Below are 16,960 nucleotides of genomic sequence, written 5' to 3' on the forward strand. Positions count from 1 at the left end.
TTTGTATCAAGTACAAGAAAGGAAGGAAGGAAACATTCAATTATTAAGCACCTACTATGTGCAACACTGTGCTAAGTGCTTTGCAAATAATTAAGCAACTAGGTGGCACAGTGGATAAAGCACTAGGCCTGGAGTTAGGAAGACCCGAGTTCAAACCTGGCCTCAGATACTTACTAGCTGTGTCACCCTGAGCAAGCCACTTAACCTCTATTTGCCTTAGTTTTCTCAACTATAAAATACGGATAATAATAACACCTACCTCCCAGGGATGTTTCAATGATAAATGAAATAATATTTGTAAAGCTCTTAACACATTTCCTGGTACATAGTAGGAGCTATGTCAATGGTAGCTATTATTATTATTTCATTTGATTTTCACAATGCTGGGAGGTAAATGCTATTAGTTTCCTCACTTTACAGATGAGAAAACTGAGGCAGGTTGTATAATTTGCCCATGGTCACACAGCTGGTAAGTGAGTGAAGTTGGATTTGAATTAGGCTTCTTGACTTCTGGTCCAACACTGTGCACTATGGCGCCATCTAGCAGCCATACGTGTAAGAGAGTTCATCAGCAGGGCAGATGGCAAGGCCCAGCTATCTCAAGGTGGCAGTTGGCAAGGCTTGGGAGTCTTTGGGATGCCTCTGGCCGCCTGCCTCATAAGAGCAGCCCATCACCAGTAGAATGGTATTAAGGCACACAGTAGATAGAGGATTCCAGGTTCCTTCTGTCAGTGGGGTTTATCTGGTCAGAAGGGGAGAAGAAGAAGGAAGCACTGAAGGTGCTTCTCTGGATCAGAGAAGGGTGAGAGTGGTCCTGCTCAGTGCCAGTTCTGGTTGGGGCCCTCCTCTTCTATTCCATTTCTGGTTGGTAGCTTGGGGGGGTGTCTGGGTTGACCTGTTCTGGGGAGGAACTGCTTGGGTCCCCCTTCAGGCATTCTTTAGAACTTCTGATCCCCAAAATAAGATATGGTAGAATACAAGAAACAAACAAACAAAAAACCCAGCTAGAGAGGATAGATAAGTAGCAGAAACCATTCATACTTTGCTGTTATGTGTCTTCCTGCATACCACTTGCTCAGGAGGGTTCGATCAATGAATAAACAACATGGCAAAAGAAACAAGTTTTCAAGTCCTTCTATAAAGGTCAGGCATATTATTATGGATGTAGTTTTCTCTTTTCACTCTGTAATTCTTCTTAAAATGAAAAACCTTTCTATTATGCTGCAGCAGTGGCTGTGATTCCACAGGACACAGAGAGGAAAGGAAGAAGCCAGAACCACAGATTGAAATTCAATCTCCATTATTCAGTCCCACCATTAATCAAGGACCCATTGCTGTTTTCAAGTTTCCTGTTTGATATTCTCTAGTCAGGGCTTCACGACTAATTATAATTCATCTGACTATCTCGTTCTAACATTCTAATTTTATCATTCAGTAATTAAGCTCCTTCTGGCAGCATGCTATTTGACTGTAAATGGAAAATACTCCTTTCCCATGATCAAGATTGGATAAGCAGGGAAAGCAATATCTAGTTGTATCCTATGAACTTTATATTGCTTTTAAGTTGTGATTTTTGACATCTGCTAAAAGAAATAGCAGCAGGGGATGGCTGAAAGGTGGAGTTCTTCAGACAGGCGATGCTTAGGGCGTTGTTTTCCAGGAATGCAATGGCAAATCAACCAATTTCATGTTCCACTTCTGCTTTGATTAATACTGCACTGACTACAGATCTGGATGAAAAATTTAGACAGATTATCTGGTAACAGATACATAATTAATCAGCAAGTATCTATTAAACACCTACTCTGTGCCAGGCACTGAACTTGAGACACAAAGGGGAAAAAAGAATCAGTTCAAACTGTCAAGAAGCTTCTATTCTATTGGGGGAGACAACATACATGCAAACAGGATCATAGATTTAAAGCAGAAAAAGACCATAGAGGCCATTGAATCCAAGCCCCTCATTTTACAGATGAGGAAACCGAGGCATGGTGAAGTTATATAACACAAGTCAGATTGCAAGCATCTGCAGCAAATTTGAACTCAGGTCCCCATAATGCCAGACCCAGGGTTCTACCCATTCCAAAACCTGCTTCTCTCTCTATAGATAGATAGATAGATAGATAGATAAATAGACAGACAGATAGATAGATAGATCACATGTAGTTAGACAGGTATAGGTATACAAAATACAAGCACAAAATAGATGATGGAGGCAGTGGGGAGAAGGAGAGGTACTAGCTGTAGGGGGGCTCAGGGGAGACTTCATTTAGATGCTTATTAAACCTAATAAAGCCCATTTCTGTGTCTTCTCCAAGCCATACACTATGCACAGAAGGCTTTTTCACCTCCTAACTTGAAAAGTCCCTTTTTTTTTTTTCAGGCAGCTCATGAAATTTTATCTCCTTCAAGAAACTTTCTTTCCCCACTCAGAATAGTAATAATTCACCTTTATATAGCATATGCAAAGTACTTTCCTCCCAACAAGCTTGCGATAGGCAATAATAACTGGATTAAACCAAGGACATTTCAATTTAGAAAAGCAACTAGTTGACAATAAAGTTTAGATATGGCCTCAGTTCATGAATTTGCTGTTATTTCATCCAATGGGACATTGGCCTAAGGGCTAACATGTATCTACAACTGGGAGTTTGGGAAGGTCTGCTGAAAATGTTTTGTATTGATTACTTTAAACAATGTAGAGTGAAGGTAATATAATAACTATTACTTGCTATTTTACAGATGAGAAAACTGAAGCTCAGAGAGATTAGTTCATGGTTATATGACTAGTAAGAAGTAGCACCAGGTGGTAATCCTAGGCTGTCTGACTCCAATTCTTGTACCTTTTCTACTGTGCTGCATATACTGATTCAATCCAATCTCACTGTTAAAACATAATTTTGATACTTTATTTAACTGGCATTCTTGTTCAGATGTCTTTCTGGACTATAAATACACCTGGATCAATGTTGCCTGTTTAGGGGACAAAAGTGGTATCAGTATTTTTTGAAGAAGGTAACAGGGACTTCTGCTTCTGGGAGCCAACATGGCAGAGTGAAAAGGTAGTCGCTCTCACTCTCCTCTATCAACTTCTGAAAACCCAGATAATATCACCCCAGAAAAAAACACTGGAACAGCTAAACTAGAAGAAAGACAGGGAGCAGCAGTGCAGCAGCCCAGCAAATGGGTGTCCCAGTGCCTCAGCAAAAATAAGGGAGGCAGAACTACAAGGGGCCCCAGGCAGATAAGTACCCTGCTGGCATTCATCTGAAAAGAAGTGAAGAAAACAAGCTAAAGGCTTCCTAAAGCCCCCGCCTTGCTGATTCCAACCCAACACCAGGTGAGCTGTCAGAGCCCTGCAGCCTCCAATTGTGAAGAAATCCTGAAGCCCAGGTGGTAGAGCAGGCAAACACCAACACCTGGACCTCTGAGTGCCTCAGTGAGGGTGGGGGGAACCAGTGGAAACCAGCACAGAAAACCACCAGGCACCTTAGCACTTGCCTGCAAAGGAATCTCCCGGGATAAACACCCTGCAGGACCCATCTAAAAGGAGCTGAAGAAAGCTAAAGGAAAGGAAAAGCAGGCAACCTAGAATTACCTGAAAGTTCCAGCCTTGCTGATTCCAGCCCAACAGTAGGTAAGCTGCCAGAAACCTACAGCCTCCAATTGCCAGCATAAGAGGCCCCAGCACGCAAAGCCAGTGACCAAGACCTAGGCTCCCAACACAAGAAGCTTGGGTCAGTACCCTCTGTTCCCCAGCAGGAGAGCTCAATCTCTTTAAAGGCCAGGGAATAAAGAAACACCATGAGTAAAAAGAAACGTACCATAGATTCATATTATGAGAAGAGTGAAGATCAAGACAGAAATTCTGAAGAGGACAACATTGTCAACAAACCCACATCTGCAACAGCAAAAGGGAATATGAACTGGTCTGAAGCCCAAAAAGCCTTCTTAGAAGAGCTCAAGAAGGATTTTAATAGTCAAATGAGAGAGGTAGAAGAGTCCTTCAAAAATACAATTGGCCAATTGGAAAAAAAATACACTGAAGAAAACAAGTCCCTAAAAAACACAATTGGCCAATTGAAGAAGGAAGGACAAAAACTAACAGAAGAGTATACTGAAGGAAACAAGTCCCTAAAAAACACAATTGGCCAGTTGAAGAAGGAAGTACAAAAACTAACAGAAGAAAACAATCTGTTAAAAACTAGAATTGGACAAATGGAAACTAATGTCTCTATGAGAGAGCAAGAATCAGTCAAACAGAAACAAAAAAATGAAAAAATAGATGAAAATGTAAAATACCTCATCAGTAAAACAACTGACCTGGAAAATCGACTCAGGAGAGACAATTTAAAAATTATTGGACTACCTGAAAATCATGATGAAAAAAAGAGCCTGGACAGTATCTTTCAGGAAATCATAAAGTGAAAAGCCCAGAAGTCCTAGAACCAGAAGGGAAAATAACCATAGAAAGAATCCACCGATCACCACCTGAAAGAGATCCCAAATTGACAACACCAAGGAATATAATAGCAAAATTCCAAAATTACCAGATGAAAGAGAAGGTGCTGCAAGCAGCCAGAAAGAAAAATTTAAATATCATGGAACCACAGTCAGGATTACACAGGACCTTGCAGCTTCTACATTAAAAGACCGCAGGGCATGGAACATGATATTCTGTAAGGCAAAGGAGCTTGGAATGCAGCCAAGGATCAATTACCCAGCAAAAATGAGCATCATTTTTCAAGGGAGGAGGTGGATATTCAACAAATAGGAGACTTCCAAACTTTCCTGATAAAAAGACCAGAACTCAACAAAAAATTTGGTCTTCAAATACAGGACTCAAGAAGGACTTAAAAAGGTAAATGGGACAGAAGATACAATATGTTGTTAATAAGGGGGGGCTGTTTAAACCCCTACAAGGGAATATGAGACTTGCAACCCTTGAGAACTGTATTGTTATTACCTTGTTAAAGGAGTATACATAAAGAGGGTGGATATTAGTTGACTTTGATGTAATGATAAAAAAAAAACTATCAAGTTAAATGGATCCAATCAAGTGGGTTAAATGGATCCAAATAAGTGAATCAATCTAATCTAGGAGGAGAGGCAGGTAAATTACATTACAGGAAAAGACACAAAATCCTATTACAGCAGAGGGAAAGAAGGGGGGGAGCATTGTTTGAACCTTACTCTCATCAGATTTGGCTCAAGAAGGGCATAATAAATCAGTTAGGTATAGAAATCTAACTTGCCCTATAGGCAGTAGGAGGGAAAAGGGGAAAGAAAAGGGAGGGGGAAAGAAAGGGAGGGGGAAAGAAGGGAGGGAAGAAGCAGTAAGAAAAGAAGAAAGGGAAAGGGACTGAAGGAGGTGGGTCAAAAGCAAAACACTAGTGAAGGGGAAAGGAAAAAGGAGAAAGAAAAGCATAAATAGGGGGAAAAGGATGGAGAAAAAGACACAGATAGTAATCATAACTGTGAATGTGAATGGGATGAACTCTCCCATAAAACGGAAACGATTGCAGAATGGATTAAAAACCATAATCCTACAATATGTTGTTTACAGGAAACACATTTGAAAAAGAGTGACACATACAGGGTAAAGGTAAAAGGCTGGAGCAGAATATATTATGTCAGCTGAAGTGAAAAAAGCAGGGGTAGCAATCCTGATCTCAGACAAAGCAAAAGCAAAAATAGATCTAATCAAAAGAGATAAGGAAGGAAACTACATCCTGCTAAAAGGCACCATAGACAATGAAGTAATATCATTACTAAACATATATGCACCAAATGGTATAGCATCCAAATTCTTACAGGAGAAGCTCAGGGAGTTACAGGAAGAAATAGACAGCAAAACTATACTAGTGGGGACCTGAACCTCCCCTCTCACTAGATAAGTCTAACCACAAAATAAACAAGAAAGAAGTTAAGGAGGTGAATAGAACATTAGAAAAGTTAGGTATGATAGACCTCTGGAGAAAACTGAATGGGGATAGAAAGGAATATACTTTTTTCTCGGCAGTACATGGCACATACACAAAAATTGACCATGTACTAGGGCATAAAAACCTCACAATCCAATGCAGAAAGGCAGAAATATTAAATGCATCCTTTTCAGATCATGATGCAATAAAAATTATATGTAATAAAGGGCCATGGAAAGATAGACTAAAAAATAATTGGAAACTAAATAATCTAATCCTAAAAAATGATTGGGTCAAACAACAAATCATAGAAACAATCAATAATTTCATTCAAGAGAATGACAATAATGAGACAACATACCAAAACCTATGGGCAGCGAAAGCAGTTCTTAGGGGAAGTTTTATATCTCTAAATGCTTACATAAATAAAATAGAAAAAGAGGAGATTAATGAATTGGGCATACAACTAAAAAAACTAGAAAAAGAACAAATTAAAAATCCTCAACTAAACACCAAATTAGAAATATTGAAAACCAAAGGAAAAATTAAGAAAATTGAAATTAAGAAAACTATTGAACTAATAAATAAAACTAAGAGCTGGTTTTATGAAAAAAATAAAATAGATAAACCTTTGGTTAATATAATTAAAAAAAAAGAAAGAAGAAAACCAAATTACTAGTATCAAGAATGAAAAGGGAAGCTACCACCAAGGAAGAGGAAATTAAAACAATAATTAGGAATTATTTTGCCCAACTATATGCCAACAAATTTCAATCAATTAGTGAATGGATAATATTTACAAAAATATAAATATAAATTGCCCAGATTAACCAAGAGGAAGTAAAATACTTAAATAACCCCATCTCAGAAAAAGAAATTGAACAAGCCATTGATGAACTCCCTAGGAAAAAATCTCCAGGGCCAGATGGATTTACATGCAATTCTATCAAACATTTAAAGAACAATTAATTCCAATACTATATAGACTATTTGGGAAAATAGGTGAAGAAGGAGTCTTACCAAATTCTTTTTATGATACAAATATGGTGTTGATACCTAAACCAGGAAGAGTCAAAATAGAGAAAGAAAATTAGACCAATTTCTCTAATGAATATAGATGCAAAAATTTTAAACAAAATACTAGCAAATAGATTGCAGCAACTTATCACAAGAATAATACACTATGACCAGGTAGGATTTGTACCAGGAATGCAGGGTTGATTCAATATTAGGAAAATTATCAGCACCATTGTGTATATCAAGAATAAAACCAACAGAAACCACATGATCATCTCAATAGATGCAGAAAAAGCTTTTGATAAAACAACACCCATTCCTATTAAAAACATAGAAAGCATAGGTATAAATGGAGTCTTCCTTAAAATAATAAAATAGCATTATCTAAAACCTTCAGCAAGCATTATATGTAATGGGGACAGGCTAGAAGCATTTCCAATAAGATCGGGGTGAAACAAGGATGTCCATTATCACCACTGTTATTCAATATTGTACTGGAAACCTTAGCTTTAACAATAAGAGAAGAAAAAGAAATTGAAGGCATTAGAATAGGCAAAGAAGAAACAAAGGTATTGCTCTTTGCGGATGACATGATGATATACTTAGAGAATCCTAGAGAATCAAGTAAAAAACTACTTGAAATAATAAACAACTTTAGCAAAGTTGCAGGCTATAAAATAAACCCACATAAATCATCAGCATTTCTATATATTACCAACAAAGCCCAACAGCAAGAGATAGAAAGAGAAATCCCATTTAAACTTACTGTAGACATTATAAAATATTTAGGAGTCTACCTCCGAAACAAACCCAGGAACTCTATGAACACAATTACAAAACACTTTTCACACAAATAAAATCAGATCTAAATAATTGGAAAAACATCAGTTGCTCATGGGTAGGCCGAGCTAATATAATAAAAATGACAATCCTACCTAAGCTAATTTACTTATTCAGTGCCATACCAATCAAACACCAAAAATTATTTTATAGAGTTAGAAAAAATAATAACAAGATTCATTTGGAAAAACAAAAGGTCCAGAATATCAAAGGAACTAATGAAAAGAAATGCAGGGGAAGGTGGCCTAGCAATTCCAGATCTTAAATTGTATTATAAAGCAGCAATCATCAAAACTGCTTGGTACTGGCTAAGAAATAGGGAGGTGGATCAGTGGAATAGGTTAAATATGCAAGACACAGTAGTCAATGACTATAGTAATCTATTATTTGATAAACCCAAAGACCCCAGCTTCTGGGATAAGAACCCACTCTTTGAAAAAAACTGCTGGGAAAACTGGAAAAGAGTATGGCAGAAACTAGGCATAGACCCAAATCTCACACCATATACCAAAATAAAGTCAAAATGGGTTCAGGACTTAGATATAAAGGCTGATACCATAAGTAAACTGGGAGAACAAGGAATAGTTTACCTATCAGATCTATGGAGAACAGAAGAATTCATGACCAAACAGGAGATAGAGAACATTATGAAAAGCAAAATGGATAATTTTGATTACATTAAATTGAAAAGTTTTTGCACAAACAAAGCCAATGCAACTAAGATTAGAAGGAAGGTAGAAAATTGGGAAAGAATTTTTACAACCAGTTCTCTGAGAAAGGCCTCATTTCTAAAATATATAGAGAATTAAGACAAATTTATAAGAACACAAGCCATTCCCCAATTGATAAATGGTCAAAGGATATGAACAGACAGTTCTCAGATGAAGAAATTAAAGGCATCTATAGTCATATGAAAAAATGCTCTAAATCGTTATTGATTAGAGAAATGCAAATCAAAACAACTCTGAGGTACCACATCACATCTATCAGATTGGCCAACATGACAAAACAGGAAAATGATAAATGTTGGAGAAGATGTGGGAAAATTGGAATACTAATACATTGTTAGTGGAGTTGTGAAATGATCCAACCATTTTGGAGAACAATTTGGAACTATGCCCAAAGGGCTACAAAAATGTGCATACCCTTTGATCCAGCAATAGCATTTCTAAAGGCTATATCCCAAAGAGATCAAACAAATGGGAAAAGGACCCACATGTACAAAAATATTCATAGCAGCTCTTTTTGTGGTGGCAAAGAATTGGAAATTGAGAGGATGCCCATCAATTGGGGAATGGCTGAGTAAGTTGTGGTATCTGAATGTAATGGAATACTATTGTGCTATAAGAAAAACCTGGAAAGACTTACATGGTCTGATGCTGAGTGAAGTGAGCAGAACCAAGAGGACTTTGTATACAATAACAGCCACGCTATGCGATGACTAATATTGTTAAACTGAACCCTTCTCAGCATTACGAGGATCTAAGACATCTCCAGAGGCCTCGGGATGGAAAAAATGCTGTCCACATCCAAAGAAAGAACTATGGAAGTTGAATTGCTATCACTTATTTTTACCTTCTGTTGAGTTTTGTTTCATCTTTCTGATGGTTCCTCCTGTTGGTTTTAATTTTTACTTACAACTTTACTAATGTGAAAATATGTTTAATGGGTATGCAAATGTAAAGCCTGTATCAGATTGTGCGCCGTCTTGGGGAGGGTGGCGGAGAGGAAGGGGGAGAAAAATTTTAAACTCAAAAGCATATGGAAGTGATTGTTGGTAAATCAAAATAAATTAATAAAATTTTTTAAAAAAGAAGGTAACAGGGTGGAGGTAATGTTTATGTTTGACTATTATTGAGGGGATTTAAAAATGAAACAGAAGAGGCGATTATTTGTCAAATGTAAGCTCCTGGAGCAGAAGGAATGTTTTTACCTCTCTTTGTCAGCTCTTGGGCCAGTATTCCATTAGGAGGGGACACCAATGAACAAATCTATGGATTTGGGTCATGTTCAACTTTCTGTTGTCAACTAGAATCATTTGCTTTTCTGAATTGAGACCTCCTTTTTTTTTTTATTACTGCCATTACTGATCACCATTAAAAGGTAACATGCCTGAATTTTATAAGGATGTGAGAATTCTGGCCTTTTCTAACAATCAACACTTTCCAGTTATTTGTATGTTGCCATAAATCAACACTTTCCAGTTATTTGTATGTTGCCATAATATATTGTATTATATTATATTATCTTAAGGAACCTAATAGACAATTTTTCTTTTATGTAAACATGTAAACTGGGCCATAATTAAGGAATGTTCTAATTGCAATTCCTTTGTAGAAATTCAGAGGGAAGCTTTGACAAATCAAATATGTGGCTGTCAAGCAAAATTTTACTGGACTTTCATATAGTTTATGAGATCAGTCTTTTTTCTTTCTAGTTTTATCTTACATATATCAATAATCCCATTTAAGAAATAATTGACTAAATTTTGAAAGTTATATCTTTATTGTAGGGGCTTCCATAACTATCTTCCTCACACTCACAATCTTCAAGAGCAAAGACAAGGGCGATACTTTGATTTTTCTCCAAGTAATCCATGCGCGTTTACTAAATGTGTGATACCTGCCTGGTACTGGAGTTGTGTTTTTTGTTTTGTTTTGTTTTTAGCTTGGCCTTGTGATTTCATTAGGGGCAGTGGTGCAGTGGATAGAGGGCTGGGCCTGGAGTCAGAAAGATTCATCTTCCTGAGTTCAAATAAGGCCTCAGACACTTATAAGTTGTGTGACGTTGGGCAAGGAAATGGCAAATTATTCCAGTATCTTTGCCAAGAAAACCCCAAATGGGATCACGAAGAGCTAGACAGCACTGAAAAATGACTGAGCAACAATAACCCTATGATTTCACTAGTGAATGTAATGAATCCTGTTAAGTGCTTATGCTATTCAAATTTGTACTGCATATTTCCATTGGGCTGGAACTATTTACCATATTTTACATAACTACAAGTTTAGTGCAAATTTGAATATGTGAGACTACTTCAGGTGACTCATCCTTTGATCTGCTTGGGACCTGGCTTTGTTCTCCAAGTGGGACAATACTGAAGAGCTATGTGGATGAGCCTCTGTTCCTAGAGGGAGCACACTGCATGTGGAAATCCCCTTCTCTTTCTCGAAGATCATATCCTTAAACTCTCAACCTTGGGGATCTTCCCAATTTTGGGATTACCTATGAAGCAATGCCCAAGGCTAGACCTTTCTTGGGCTGTGTTTGTCATGGTTGTTGTTAAGTTGCTCAGTCATGTCTGACTCTTCTTGACCCCTTTTGGGCTTTTCTTGGCAAAGATACTGGAGTGGTTTGTCATTTCCTTCTCCAGCTCATTTTACAGATGGGGGATCTGAGACAAACAGGATTAAGTGACTTGCTCAGGGTCACATAACTAGTAAATATCTGAGGCTAGATTTGAACTCATGATGATGAGTCTTCCTGACTACAGGGCTGGCACTCTAGATACTGCACTACCTAGCTGCCTCAGAGTTACTAGGAGAAGACGGTTTGATCCATTGACCTCTGGGTTATGGACCCAGCATGCTTCTGCTGTGCCACCCTCCTTCTTTGGGCTAAGTAGGCATGTAAATGTCCACTTCTACCACGTGCTTCTGCAGATAATTTCTCAGTGTTTCAACTACAACCATCCATTGAGCTGGGGAAGTGTATTCTCTTTTCAGGCTATGCACAAGCATACACTACTTTGTACATAATTCTATAAGAATTCTATAAATGCCCTGGCAATGAGCCTTCCTGCAGAAGTACATTTTAAAAAAATTTTCAATACAACTTCATTTTCATAATCTAAAAGGTATGCAGAGTATGCTTAAACAAGAGATTCATTTCTACAACTCTATAAATGGCCTAGCCATCTCTTAGGTTAGAAAAATTCACTTAGGAGCTCTAGTCTCCAGTATGGTCTATGGTCTCTATACATCCATTCACTAACCATGATCACAAGATATTAGAAGGGTCAACATAACCAGCAAAGCCCTGAACTGAGAGAATGTAAGTATGAGGTAAACATCTTGGAATTGTTCACTAACTCACTTTGTGAATTCAGACAAGTCCTTTGTAATGGGGGTTATTCTTATGGCCCAGTTAATAGCTGTCAGCCCCTCACCCCAACAGGTGGGGAACCTGTGGGCAAGGCCCCATGTGACCTTCTAGGTCCTTGGGCGCAGCCTTTTGACTGAGTCCAAGTTTTACAGAACAAATCTTTTTACTAAGGAGATTTGTTCTGTGAAGTTTGGGTTCAGTCAAAGGCTGCACTTGAGGACCTAGGGGGCCACATGTGGCCTTGAGGCTGCAAGTTCTCCACCCCTGCCCTAGAATTTCCCTCCCATAAAGTTTTTGAAGGGGTTGGCTGTGCAGATCAAGCTTCAGTGGCCAAGGGAGCAAGTGTGCCAAATGGAGTAGACATTTGAAAAATGTTAGGAATGACATTTGAAGAAAGAAAAGAATGACAGACAAAGCAGAAATTCCTCTTCATACCTAGGTCTTCCCTTGACTATACTTCACCACTTTAAGTACTTAGAGCACTGGGCCTGGAGTCAGGAGTTTAAATCTAGCCTCAAATACTTACTAACTATGTGACCATGGGCAAGTCATTTAACTTCTGTTTGCCTTGGTTTCCTCTTTCATAAAATGGGAATATTAACAGCATCTGTCTCCCAAGGTTGTTGTGAGGATCCAAGGAGATATTTTTGGAAAGCAATTAGTTTGAAGCAAATGTACTTTTCTTTTTTTAAAAGATTAACAACTAGGATATAGAGAATGAAGGTTTAATCTGCAAGGGGACACAGTTGTCCCCTTGCCTGATCCTGTACACCAATAAGACCTAGACACTAGTAATCCCAAGCTCACCCCGGCAGTTGTGCACTTTAGCCAAAACCAAAAGTTGGTCAGAATTTCCCTAGTTCTCTGTGGTTCTCAGAATGAGTGACCTTTATCCTCCCTGTAGCAATACTTATCACTTCAGAGGTTCATATTTGTGCCCGACCTGTGGTAGAACCTTCTGAGCTCATATTGGTCTGATCAACCACAGGAGGACACGCTGCACCTTGACCCTGACACCGGGATTTCATTTTGGTCTTTTCTGAGAACAAAAGACAACAGTCACCTGGGGAATGCTCATTTTATTAGTTGAGGAGTGTGATTTGTGTAGCTATATTTAATTTAATTCTCGAATCACTCGTCACCCATCAAGAAACTCTGCCTTCTTCCCTTTGCCTGGTACATAGTAGGTGCTACATAAAAATGTTAGTTATTATTAAAAGGAGTTATCAGAGTCCTATACAGCTTAGCTGATGAGCAGCAGTGCTGAAAAGCAGCCATTGAGAGCGGGCCTGCAAGGTCAAGTTAGAGACAGAGTTAGGATGAAGAAAAAGTGATTGGAGGAGGAATCAATGTGTCATGTCCCAAGTCTTACCTATTGTCTAGACTCTAGACAGTGATCCTTCCAGTGGCCAGGAGCAGAAAAGCAGGTCAGAGATAGTTCCTAGATCCTAATGGGAGGAGTGACAAGATTTTAATCCAAGCATGTAAACTGCAGGAACTCCTAGGTTGGGGAAATACCCATAGACTGGTTAAAGGGTACTTGGATCTGGGAGGAGCCACAGATATGGTTTATGTGGGATTTTTTTTTTTGGCTAAGGAATCGGGTTAGGTAGCTTGCCCAGGGTCCTCCTGAATCAAGGGCCAATACTCTATCCACTGTGCCCCTAGCTGCCCCCTTATGTCGGATTTTTAAAACAGATATTTGGCTATTCCTTTTACTTCTTTGGTGACACAAACCATGCTTGTGTGCTTGACTACGTTATGCCATGTTCATGAGATTAGGGCCATTGATACCCAAACATCGGGAAGAAGGCAGAGTGTTTTGGTGGGTGACAAGTGAGTCGGGAGTTAAACATATTTACACAAATCATGCCTCTCAACTAACAAAATGAGCATTGCCCAGTCAATCGTTGTCCTTTGTTCTCAAAGAAAACCCAAAATGTTGGGGTCAAGGTACTGTGTATCCAACTGTGGCTGGTCAGAACCAATATGAGCTCGGAATGTTCTGCCACAAGTCAGGCACAAATTGTCCATATGAACCTCTGAAATGATGAGCATGTCTACACACAATGGCAGGGAGGATAACTCTGAGAACCATAGAGAACTAGACAAAATCTCAACTCTGATCAATCTCTGGTTTTGGCTAGAGGGTACAACTGCTGGGGTGAGTTTGGGATTACTGGTGTCTAGGTCTTATTGATGGATAGGATCAGGCAAGTGGACAACTGTGCTTCCTCGCAGATTGAACCTTTCTTCTCAATACCCTAGTTGTTTATCTTTTTAAAAGGAATAAGTACATTTGCTCCAAACTTTGCAGAAGAAAATGTTTGTTTAGAAAAAAAAATCCCTTGAAGTCAGGATGAGGCATTGCGTTCATTCAAACTGCATGGCAAAATTCACTTGTCTCTACCCACCAGCCAGAGAATCTTCTAGGGTTCTGGCTAAATTGTTTCATTTTGTAGCCCTGTGGGCTCAGGATCATTATGACTCATCAGAGGAGGTCCCCAGAGCTAGGGACTCATTGACAGTCAATCGATCCTGAATTAGCCAAAGCAGTGCAAAAGGGTCAGAGGAAAAAGGGAGCATTGTAGTAAATCAGCAAAATGGGAAACGAGGCAGATCAAGAAATGGATTTGGAGCAGCTGCAAAGAGCCTGATGCAATTTGTTATACTCAACTAAGACATTCACAGGTTTATAAACTCAGCTACCTGAAACTACATGCCCTCCTAGATCTCATTGATGGGCTGCTGCTGTGTTAGGTGACACGAGTTCTCCTCTTCACTCTACAAAATGGCAGGCAGATATAGTAGGGCTGGAGAAAACACACACACACACACACACACACACACACACACATTCTTTGTTTTCAAAGGGTCTTTCAAGGTCAAGTGTTAAGCATAATGCTTGGTATATTGTAGGCACTTCATAAATGTTAATTGATTAATTGAAGACACAAAAGGAATAAAATAGCCTCCAATATGAAGGCTCCAAGTGTGATTCAAAGGAAGGAAATAAGCATTTATTAAGTATCTACTAAGTACCTTTACAAATTCTATCTCATTTGTTTCTCACAACAACCTTGTAAGGAAGATGCTATGATTCCCAGTTGAGGAAATTGAGGCAGAGGTTAACGACTTGCTCAGGATCACACAGCTAGTAAGTGTCTGAAGCTGGATTTGAACTTGGGTCTTCCTGATTCCAGTCCCATAGCTCTATCCATTGCATTAACTAGCTGCCTCAGGACTGCTGAATTAGCCATCCAAACACACACACATGGCATATTTGGTAAGATATTTCTTAAGGGATGTGAAGTGATTTGTTTTGAATCTTTTCACTCTCCTTCTGACATGCTCTTTAGAGCTAGTATTCACTAATGTGTTTGTATCTGCCAAGAAGAATAGCCCTTGGAGGGTGGGGGTAGGGGGATCCTGGTATCTGAAATGGGCTTTTATCCAGTGGCTCCCCACTTTTCCATTTACACAGGACCCTTCTATGTGGGATCACACACAGGAGTTTGTAGGATAGCCAAAAAAACCATTAAGAGCAGGGAAATTGCAAAGGCAGCAACAAGTTGACTGAATGCTTTAACAGGGTGATTTCTGGAAATGGGAGAAACAGAAATAATCTGAAGAAGATGCTGGAAATAATGGAAAAATAGATTGAGATATACGGGCCTTGAAAAGACCATGATTATCATTTTGAAAGCCAATTGTGACTGAGGAATGCCGGTTGGCATATCTAGTCCAAATAATCATTTCCATCCAAACAGGGACATGTCCAGAGACTGTGTTATTTAGGGAGCTGAGTTAGAATCTAATCTTTCTTTTCCACCATTAACCTCCTGAATGGCCATAGATAAGGCAACATATATTACATTTCTTTAATCCTTCAAAGTTTGAAAAATGCTTTACATAACATTTTCTCATTTGAGTTGCACAACAATCCTGTGGCTGAAGGGTGGGGAGGATACGTATAAGAGGCATTATTATTTCTATTTTGCAGACAAGGAAACAGGTCCAGATTCATTACAAATTACTTTCTCATGGTGACATAGCTACTAAGTGTCAGAAGGAGAATTTGAACTCAGGCCTTCTTGACTCTGGGGCCAGCATTATAATCAGTGAGTCCCACTTGCCTTTTATACACACATTTACTTTGCCCAACTGTAAAACAGAATGATTGATATTGACCATACGCCAGGCTCCTAGGTAAAATACAATTAATGAGGCAATGGTATTTAAATAAATTTAATCAATACTTGAAGAAGAAAGTCTAGTTAAGAAAGAGTGCAAGGTGGCAATTATGTTCCATGAGAATATGGTATTTGGAAAGCAGTGGTGTGAAGATGGTCCTGCTGCTGATTATGTTCCCTGCAGAAATTAGAGGGCTTTTGGCAGTAAGAAAACTACAGTGATTGGTAGTCTGCTGACAAAAAAAGGTGTCATGTCACACACAACAAGGAGAGACTGTTCTCCATCTGACACAGAACATTTTTTAAAACATTATTTTGGTTTCCAGGTACCCTCTGTTCCTGAAAGAAGCCAACAAAATGGAAGTGAACCAGAAATAATTCCTAACTCAGGATGTCAGGGAAAAAAAAAAAGATGCCCTTACTCCAAACTCATAGCTTAATCAACAATTGTGGTCTGATCCCCACCCCCACTCCCCTTAAATGCCGGGGTTATGTGAGTACCCTGGATCTTAAATGAAAGGCAGCACCAACATCCCCATCATCAACATTCATTAAACATCTACTGAGGCTGGATTTGAACTCAGGTCCTCCTAACTCCAATCCCAGTGCTCTATGCACTGCATCAAGTAGCTGCTTTGGGACTGTGTGTATTGAAGGAGAGAGAGAAAGACAATGAATGCTGGGCCTAGGGCCCAGCCTTCTCAGGCTAGGCCTGTCTTTCTTTCAAAATTCTTATCAGCTCAGGCTCAGTGCTACCTCTGGAACCCACTGAGGAAGCCTAGGAGTTGAGGTTAGAAATGGGCTTGCCCCATATCCTGAGGTGAGTAGTGCCTGTAATTTCACTCTAACACCTTTCTCAGATGTGGCTTCCCAGTAGAGCTA

Source organism: Phascolarctos cinereus, unplaced genomic scaffold, assembly GCF_003287225.1.
Source record: "Phascolarctos cinereus isolate Bilbo 61053 unplaced genomic scaffold, phaCin_HiC Scaffold_726;HRSCAF=1367, whole genome shotgun sequence".
NCBI lineage: Eukaryota > Metazoa > Chordata > Mammalia > Diprotodontia > Phascolarctidae > Phascolarctos > Phascolarctos cinereus.